We start from the raw sequence: 10,781 nt of genomic DNA on the forward strand, positions 1-10,781 counted from the left end.
TTCACAAATAATCATTTCTAGGGTTTACAGAGAATAGTCCGAAAAAGAGAAAACATCCATTTGCGCCCAGAATGTGGGCTCAAATGCCTCATTGATGTCAGAGGTCAGAGAAGAATGGCCAGACTGGTTTGATCTGTTAGAACGGCAACATTAATTCAAATAACCACTCATTACAACAGAGAAGAGCATCTCTGAACGCACAACACATCAAACCTTGAGGTGGATGAGCTACAGCAGAAGACCATACCGGGTGCCACTTCTGTCAGCTAAGAACAGGAAACTGAGGCAACAGTTCACACAGGCTCACCAAATTTGGACAAGAGAAGATTGAAAAAACGTTGCCTGGTCTGATGAGCCTCGACTTCTGCTGCAACATTCAGATAGTAGGGTCGGAATTTGGCATCAACAACATGAAAGCAGGGATCCATCCTGCTTTGTATCAATGGTTCAGGTTGGTGGTGGGGCAATGGGAGAGGAGGCAGAGGAATGCAGCACATACATTGATTCAAAATTGATTACCAGTTTTTCCCAACCCTGGTCCTCAAGGTGCTCTGTCCTGCGTGTTTTAGATGTTCCTCTGCTTCAACACACCCCATTCAGACTATTGCAATTCAGCAAAATTCTGTTATTCAGAAATCAATTGAAATCATGTGTACTGAAGAACACAAGTTTGATCCACCGTCAATTGTGAACTTTAATCATAATTTCAACCTTTTCGATCATAATTCAACATTGAATTAACGTCTTTTGCAATTTGCAAACAACCCAACAGCGAAAGGGCTGTATGGTTGGGACATACCACTCATGTAAATGGGGGTGCTGGACAGCTCCACTCCTTGTAGTGACTTGTGTATGTTTTTGTGTCTTCACATTATGCACAATCAGTATTAATGTTTATGGATAATTAAGAAAATGTACAGAAAGGAATCAAGGGGTGTGACAAACAGCATACATTGATTCAACAATGATCAGTTGTTGATCAGACTTTGGCATTTCAATCATTAGAATTCAATCACAAAACAGCATTGATTCAATGACATCTCTTCAACACTGGTTACTTAGCTAGAATTGGATGGTTGTTTGATGGTTGATCCATCATTAATTATTGACCTCAACCAAAAATCAAACTTTTCGACCAGAATTCAATTCAAGTAACAACTTTACCATCCCTTGCTCTCTGGGCAGAGACTTGGTATGTCTATGAGACTAATCTCAAAGCTTCTGGCCCTGGTAGATCAGCTCCCTGTTGCTGTTTCAGATATTACAGTGAATAAGAGGGATGATAAGCTGCTCTTTGTTCATGTGTCTCTGTCATATATAGGTCATGCTCTTATTGTTCTGCCTCCCCCTCACTGTGTACGGACTGCTTGTGTGGGTATGTGTCACTATTGTCCAAACAATGCACAACAGCACTATGAGATTGCCTCAAGCTGAGAATGAAGCTCATCACCTAATAAAGGCTTCTAGCATCTCAAACCGTGGGGAAAAACATGATGCTAAGTAGAGCATTTCCAACACTGAAGTCAATGTGATAAGTAATAGTTTTAATTCTCTGTTACATGTCAATGTAAAATGCCTAACCATCCTATCAGTTTCTCTGTTTTGTATTTGGTTAATCCTGAAAATGTGAGAATTGCCTGTCTATTAGATTGGAAATATGAGCCAAATGAGATAAACTGTCATGAGTTGCAGTTAGAGGTGTTGAGGGACTGTAAAGACATGACCAGGAACTGACAGGGAACAAGAGACACACGTGGGACTAAATACACAGGGAAGGTAATCAGGGAATACGAAACACAGATGGGTGTCTTGTAGCTGCCTCTTTTGGGTGGCTACAAGATGCCCAAAAAAGTCCAAAACCAAAACAACCCAACCAGGGTGGGTGGAGGGCTGCTGGATGGAGGGTCAGAGTGCAAAGAAACACAAGGAAAACAAACTTAGAAACTTAGAAATAAACAAAAAAAAACAAAAAAACAAAGGTGGACGAAGGAGCACTGGATGGGAAAACAGGGAAAACAAACTCAGTCCCAAAATAAACTAAATGGTCAGGGCAGGACGGAGCACAGAGAGACTTACTGGAGGGCTCGGACGGAGCGCTGAGACGCTCGGACGGAGGCAGGGAGGCCAGTTCGGTGCACTGGGGAACTTGGAAGGAGCACTGGGGATTTATAGCTGTGGAGGAGGACAGAGATCGGAGAACGGAACGCTGAGATGTCTGGCATAGGTGGCAGTGGGTCCCCGATCAATATAGCCAGAGCAGCCCAACTGTGCCACTCCGCCTCCTCTATTAACTCAGTCAAGGCCATCCACGGGAGAACTGGAGTCCAGTCCCGCAGGGCAATGACAGTCTTTAATAGTGTCTTTAATAATTGTCATTTTGACCGGTGGAGGCTCAGGAAAAGGAAGCATGACAACAAAATTAGTTGAAGTGGATTTATTCAGAGCTGCATGTTAATTTTGCTCCAACACCCATTTTCACAGTGAGACAAACTTTTCTACCTGGAGCAATTTCACAGCTCATACCCAGTAAAGGGGTAATCAAAACAAAACAAGAAATAAGCATTATTTACACAAACGCAATACACAAAACAATAAATAGTACCAATAAATATTCATATGCCCACAAATCATTAGAACTAAACTAATCTATGGTCAATCAAAGAATAAACTTAGTTTAATATAACTCCTCAGATTGCCCTCTGATGGACTGGCGATATTTTCCAGGGTAACCTCGCCTCTCGCCTGTTGCTGGAGATAGATACTCTTCTGCTCTGATTGGATAAGAGTGTAAGAAAATGAATGGATGGATGGATAATTTCTCAGAGAATTACCCCTCCTATCTGACATGCTCCAGGAGCTTTTCAGCAACACGTGGAGCATTTGTTTCCCTTTCTCAACTAAATGTCCCATCCATCCATCCATTTTCTGTTCACCCTTGTCCCTAATGGGGTCGGGAGGGTTGCTGGTGCCCATCTCCAGCTACGTTCCAGGCGAGAGGCGGGGTACACCCCGGACAGGTCGCCAGTCTGTCGCAGGGCCTAAATGTCCCAATGCAACTGAAATAAAGAGCTGAAACATGAAAAAATTGGTCGGAAAATAAATTAAGCACAACATAATATCAATAATCCTTTATTCGTAATGGAACCGCTGGTCTCCATCACAATAATCCTTAGTTGAAAGCTTTTAGTTTGTTGGAGGAGCCGGGGGACTCCTTGTTTTAACAATAAAATGTTTTGTCCACCACTTCCAGCTACTTTTTGCTTTGTTTTTGCAATAATACTTTAAAAAAGCTTATTTTCAAACACTTTGCTTGTTTTAATGAAGTTTATTTTAAAACAGGTTACAAGGGAAAACATAAACAAGTAATTTCTCAGGGACACATGTAGGCATCCCTGAGGAGGAAGCTGGAACCACAACCTTCTTCCACTGAACCAAAACCACCCTAGGATAGTCTATTGTTAAATACTTTTATTTTGCAGCTTTTTCAAGTAATTCGGTCATTGTTCCTATTTAGGAACAATGACATATACTGTATTTAGTCTATGCAATAAATATAGACTAAATATAACCTAAAAATTAGGTTATATTTATTTACATATTTTTTACATAGTTAATTTTTGGTAAACCAAAGACAAATATTTTTGGTTGAAGCTTTTCAAAAATGTCTTTTAGTCATACAGCAATTTATTTTTGCCTAAGATATGCATAGTATTTAGTCTAATTATATCTAGCTTAGTATTGTTAAGCCTCACACATTCACCACATTGTGTCAGTAAGGTGACATTCCATGTCTCTAAAGCCCGATTAAGATGTGGCACACCCAGTCCTCTGCCCTTTCCTGGCATTTGACTCCAATAGCACCTAACCTTAAAATACTGTATCACTCAAGGGGTTTCCTGGAGCTTTACTAAACTAGGCTTGACCAAATTCCAGGATTCAAGGCTCTTAATGATAAACTTCCACACTACTGCACCCCCCAAGCCTTTCGCCTGGTGACATATTAGGTAGTATCTACCTGCTATGGCTAATGTTTGACTTCTACTGTTGGGGCATTAACACAGATATTTAACTTGTACTGTGTTTAACCCTTCTCTTGGGCCCGTTTGCCATAGGACAACCTACCACTGGCCAAAGTGCCAGATAACATAACTTCTCCAATCATGGGATCCTTGAACCCACCACCAGTATCTGAGGATGCTCCCTTTTCTGACCACTCCTTCTCTTGAGGCCACTACTACAGACCCAGTTATGATACAGTCAACTTCATTTTTTTTTTCACCCAGAAAACTTTTCACCAATAGGAACTTAGTTTGTCCATGTAAGCTGGAAATTTTAGTCAACTATAAAGGTGTCTGTTTCTGAATTGGTCAGCACAGTCTCTGTCTATTTTGATGTTATATTTATATGACTGTGAACTGGATGTTCCAGTATTTTCCAGTTAACGTTTAATGTTAGTCGTTTTTTTTTTTTTGGTTACTAATAAAAGGCCCAAAAAATTAGTTTACATTTCTGAGGTCAATGTTTTGGTCAGATGAGTTAAACATACTGAGGTTTCCTGTTGTAGAAAAATTCCAGACTATAAAACTGATTTTGGAAGGATGAAAGTAGGCAAGCACTAAACTCTGGACTAGCAAGTTAGCTAAGAGTGGTCAAATACCCAGAGAAGAAAATTTTGCCAAACCAAAGTGTGTAGTTTTTCCTCAAACTAGCTCAAGAATATTTATCCTATCATGAGTGGAGGTATGAATATGTAATTAATCCTGTATGTACATAAACTTGCCTCTATATGGAGTAAAAAAAAATTTACAATAAGTTAACCTCTATGTACTCAAGCTGTTCTTATGTTTATTTGATCATCATTCCACCCTGGAAAATAGCAGTTCAAATGTGTCTTTTAAAGTCCAAAATTGTTTAATATTTATTTTTATGAATAAACTCATCCATTCATCCATCCATCCATCACACCTTTGTCCCAAGTGGAGTCGGGAAGGGTGCTGGTGCCTATCTCCAGCGGTAAATGGGCGAGAGGCGGGGTCACCTGGACAGGCAGTCCATCACACCATGAGTAAATCTCTCATTAGAATTGTGTAAAATGCCACATCAATTTTTACTCCAATATTTTCTATTAACTTTTGACAGCATAAAATACCCTATTTATATTGAACAATGAAACTGTATCTGTAGTTAGTGTGTGGCACTTTGCTTTTAATCCCTCATGTGTCATGTGAGAGTAAATGCAGGTGGTGAGTGATATTCTAGAGGTTCTTACAATTTATGCTGTGTTGTGTAGCTTTTATTCCCTTAGGAGGCTCTCCCCCAGTGTATTATTGGACTTGCGGCCCGCCATGCTTTACTAACCAGCTCGTTTTAAAGCTCGTCTTAAAACCCATCTATTTTATTTGGCTTTCAACTCTAGCGGGATCTAGTTTTAAATTGTATGTTTTTGTTTTTAAACTGTAAGTTTTTATTTTATGTTTTTTTTATTGTTATGTTGTGTTTTGATGTACAGCACTTTGTATCAGCTGTGGTTATTTTAAAGTGCTTTATAAATAAAGTTGGTATGGTATGGTATGGTAACCACCGCCAGGCTAAGCCTTTCTTGTTTATGTTTTTAAGAAAATATTAATTTAAAAAAAAAATCCCTTTTTTTGGTAAAACCAGATTGCAAGCGTCTCTGATTGGGGAATGAGCGTTTTATTGGCGGAGCAGATTTATTCCTAAAAGATAGCGCGCTGTAGCAGCTGAATGCCTCAGCGCGTATTGCGCGCGCCTCCTTTCACTCAAACTGGACACAGGTTGACGTGTATGGATATTTACATAAACCTCCAGTGAGGAATTATGCTTCTTTCCAGAGTTTTTGATCAAGGTAATAGTTTAAACCCCACCGCGAGGTACTTCCAGGGAAAGGGGGGGGGGTTGAGGGGGCTTGAGCCCCTGCCCTTTTTGTCCTTGATGCCCCTAGTGCCCTTTTAGAGTTTTTATTTTTTCAAAAATTATTTTTTATTTTTAATCTGTATGTCAGAAGGCCATCAGAACGAGACTGCGGATACAAGCAGCCGAAATGGGTTTTCTCCGTAGGGTGTCTGGGCTCTCCCTTAGAGATAGGGTGAAAAGCTCAGTTATCCGGGAGGGACTCAGAGTAGAGCCGCTGCTCCTTCACATCAAGAGGAGCCAGTTGAGGTGGCTCGAGCATCTGGTGAGGATGCCTCCTGGACGCCTCCCTGATGAGGTATTCCGGGCACGTCCCACCAGAAGGAGACCCTGGGGAAGAACCACGACACGCTGGAGGGACTATGTCTCTCGGCTGGCCTGGGAAAGCCTTGGGATTGCCCCAGAAGAGCTGGAAGAAGTGGTGGGGGAGAGGGAAGTCTGGGCTTCCATTCTGAAGCTGCTACCACCGCGACCCGAACCGGATAAGCGGAAGAAGATTGATGGATGGATGGATGGATGGATGGATGGAGGAGAAAAAACCGGTATCTCAGCGAGAGAAGCGAAAAAGTGACAATATGTGAATTTTCAGCACTGCGTTCAATTTTCAGCCTTATTAGCTGTGGAACAGCATAGAAATGTTGAAATGCAGTAGTTCTGGTGGTTTGAAGCTGGAAACAAGTCTACATTTTGAGTTTCATGAGTTTTGAATGTTACAGACCAAACAAGCGTTTTCTCAGCGAGAGAAGCGAAAAAGTGACAATATGTGAATTTTCAGCACTGCGTTCAATTTTCAGCCTTATTAGCTGTGGAACAGCATAGAAATGCTAAGATGCAGTAGTTCTGGTGGTTTGAAGCTGGAAACAAGTTTAAATTTTGAGTTTCATGAGTTTTGAATGTTAGAGACCAAAAAAGCGTTTTCTCAGCGAGAGAATCGAAAAAGTGACAATATGTGAATTTTCAGCACTGCGTTCAATTGTCAGCCTTATTAGCTGTGGAACAGCATAGAAATGCTGAGATGCAGTAGTTCTGGTGGTTTGAAGCTGGAAACAAGTCTAAATTTGGAGTTTCATGAGTTTTGAATGTTACAGACCAAAAAAGCGTTTTCTCAGCGAGAGAAGCGAAAAAGTGACAATATGTGAATTTTCAGCACTGCGTTCAATTTTCAGCCTTATTAGCTGTGGAACAGCATAGAAATGCTGAGATGCAGTAGTTCTGGTGGTTTGAAGCTGGAAACAAGTCTAAATTTGGAGTTTCATGAGTTTTGAATGTTAGAGACCAAAAAAGCGTTTTCTCAGCGAGAGAAGCGAAAAAGTGACAATATGTGAATTTTCAGCACTGCGTTCAATTTTCAGCCTTATTAGCTGTGGAACAGCATAGAAATGCTGAGATGCAGTAGTTCTGGTGGTTTGAAGCTGGAAACAAGTCTAAATTTGGAGTTTCATGAGTTTTGAATGTTAGAGACCAAAAAAGCGTTTTCTCAGCGAGAGAAGCGAAAAAGTGACAATATGTGAATTTTCAGCACTGCGTTAAATTTTCAGCCTTATTAGCTGTGGAACAGCATAGAAATGCTGAGATGCAGTAGTTCTGGTGGTTTGAAGCTGGAAACAAGTCTAAATTTGGAGTTTCATGAGTTTTGAATGTTAGAGACCAAAAAAGCGTTTTCTCAGCGAGAGAAGCGAAAAAGTGACAATATGTGAATTTTCAGCACTGCGTTCAATTTTCAGCCTTATTAGCTGTGGAACAGCATAGAAATGCTGAGATGCAGTAGTTCTGGTGGTTTGAAGCTGGAAACAAGTCTAAATTTTGAGTTTCATGAGTTTTGAATGTTAGAGACCAAAAAAGCGTTTTCTCAGCGAGAGAATCGAAAAAATGACAATATGTGAATTTTCAGCACTGCGTTCAATTTTCAGCCTTGTTAGCTGTGGAACAGCATAGAAATGCTGAGATGCAGTAGTTCTGGTGGTTTGAAGCTGGAAACAAGTCTAAATTTGGAGTTTCATAAGTTTTGAATGTTAGAGACCAAAAAAGCGTTTTCTCAGCGAGAGAAGCGAAAAAGTGACAATATGTGAATTTTCAGCACTGCGTTCAATTTTCAGCCTTATTAGCTGTGGAACAGCATAGAAATGCTGAGATGCATTTGTTCTGGTGGTTTGAAGCTGGAAACAAGTCTAAATTTGGAGTTTCATGAGTTTTGAATGTTAGAGACCAAAAAAGCGTTTTCTCAGCGAGAGAATCGAAAAAGTGACAATATGTGAATTTTCAGCACTGCGTTCAATTTTCAGCCTTGTTAGCTGTGGAACAGCATAGAAATGCTGAGATGCAGTAGTTCTGGTGGTTTGAAGCTGGAAACAAGTCTAAATTTGGAGTTTCATAAGTTTTGAATGTTAGAGACCAAAAAAGCGTTTTCTCAGCGAGAGAAGCGAAAAAGTGACAATATGTGAATTTTCAGCACTGCGTTCAATTTTCAGCCTTATTAGCTGTGGAACAGCATAGACATGCTGAGATGCAGTAGTTCTGGTGGTTTGAAGCTGGAAACAAGTCTAAATTTTGAGTTTCATGAGTTTTTGAATGTTACAGACCAAAAAAGCGTTTTCTCAGCGAGAGAAGCGAAAAAGTGACAATATGTGAATTTTCAGCACTGCGTTCAATTTTCAGCCTTATTAGCTGTGGAACAGCATAGAAATGCTGAGATGCAGTAGTTCTGGTGGTTTGAAGCTGGAAACAAGTCTAAATTTGGAGTTTCATGAGTTTTGAATGTTAGAGACCAAAAAAGCGTTTTCTCAGCGAGAGAAGCGAAAAAGTGACAATATGTGAATTTTCAGCACTGCGTTCAATTTTCAGCCTTATTAGCTGTGGAACAGCATAGAAATGCTGAGATGCAGTAGTTCTGGTGGTTTGAAGCTGGAAACAAGTCTAAATTTGGAGTTTCATGAGTTTTGAATGTTAGAGACCAAAAAAGCGTTTTCTCAGCGAGAGAAGCGACAAAGTGACAATATGTGAATTTTCAGCACTGCGTTCAATTTTCAGCCTTATTAGCTGTGGAACAGCATAGAAATGCTGAGATGCAGTAGTTCTGGTGGTTTGAAGCTGGAAACAAGTCTAAATTTTGAGTTTCATGAGTTTTGAAGGTTAGAGACCAAAAAAGCGTTTTCTCAGCGAGAGAAGCGAAAAAGTGACAATATGTGAATTTTCAGCACTGCGTTCAATTTTCAGCCTTATTAGCTGTGGAACAGCATACAAATGCTGAGATGCAGTAGTTCTGGTGGTTTGAAGCTGGAAACAAGTCTAAATTTGGAGTTTCATGAGTTTTGAATGTTAGAGACCAAAAAAGCGTTTTCTCAGCGAGAGAAGCGAAAAAGTGACAATATGTGAATTTTCAGCACTGCGTTCAATTTTCAGCCTTATTAGCTGTGGAACAGCATAGAAATGCTGAGATGCAGTAGTTCTGGTGGTTTGAAGCTGGAAACAAGTCTAAATTTGGAGTTTCATGAGTTTTGAATGTTACAGACCAAAAAAGCGTTTTCTCAGCGAGAGAAGCGAAAAAGTGACAATATGTGAATTTTCAGCACTGCGTTCAATTTTCAGCCTTATTAGCTGTGGAACAGCATAGAAATGCTGAGATGCAGTAGTTCTGGTGGTTTGAAGCTGGAAACAAGTCTAAATTTGGAGTTTCATGAGTTTTGAATGTTAGAGACCAAAAAAGCGTTTTCTCAGCGAGAGAAGCGAAAAAGTGACAATATGTGAATTTTCAGCACTGCGTTCAATTTTCAGCCTTATTAGCTGTGGAACAGCATAGAAATGCTGAGATGCATTTGTTCTGGTGGTTTGAAGCTGGAAACAAGTCTAAATGTTGAGTTTCATGAGTTTTGAATGTTAGAGACCAAAAAAGCGTTTTCTCAGCGAGAGAAGCGAAAAAATGACAACATGTGAATTTTCAGCACTGCGTTCAATTTTCAGCCTTATTAGCTGTGGAACAGCATAGAAATGCTGAGATGCAGTAGTTCTGGTGGTTTGAAGCTGGAAACAAGTCTAAATTTGGAGTTTCATGAGTTTTGAATGTTAGAGACCAAAAAAGCGTTTTCTCAGCGAGAGAAGCGAAAAAGTGACAATATGTGAATTTTCAGCACTGCGTTCAATTTTCAGCCTTATTAGCTGTGGAACAGCATAGAAATGCTGAGATGCATTGTTCTGGTGGTTTGAAGCTGGAAACAGTCTAAATGTTGAGTTTCATGAGTTTTGAATGTTAGAGACCAAAAAAGCGTTTTCTCAGCGAGAGAAGCGAAAAAATGACAACATGTGAATTTTCAGCACTGCGTTCAATTTTCAGCCTTATTAGCTGTGGAACAGCATAGAAATGCTGAGATGCAGTAGTTCCGGTGGTTTGAAGCTGGAAACAAGTCTAAATTTGGAGTTTCATGAGTTTTGAAGGTTAGAGACCAAAAAAGCGTTTTCTCAGCGAGAGAGGCGAAAAAGTGACAATATGTGAATTTTCAGCACTGCGTTCAATTTTCAGCCTTATTAGCTGTGGAACAGCCTAGAAATGCTGAGATGCAGTAGTTCTGGTGGTTTGAAGCTGGAAACAAGTCTAAATTTGGAGTTTCATGAGTTTTGAATGTTAGAGACCAAAAAAGCGTTTTCTCAGCGAGAGAAGCGAAAAGGACAATATGTGAATTTCAGCACTGCGTTCACTTTTCCGCCTTATTAGCTGTGGACAGCCTAGAAATGCTGAGATGCAGTAGTTCTGGTGGTTTGAAGCTGGAAACAAGTCTAAATTTGGAGTTTCGAGTTTTGAATGTTAGAGACCAAAAAGCGTTTTCTCAGCGAGAGAAGCGAAAAGTGACAATATGTGA

This window comes from Xiphophorus couchianus, chromosome 7 (assembly GCF_001444195.1).
Source record: "Xiphophorus couchianus chromosome 7, X_couchianus-1.0, whole genome shotgun sequence".
NCBI lineage: Eukaryota > Metazoa > Chordata > Actinopteri > Cyprinodontiformes > Poeciliidae > Xiphophorus > Xiphophorus couchianus.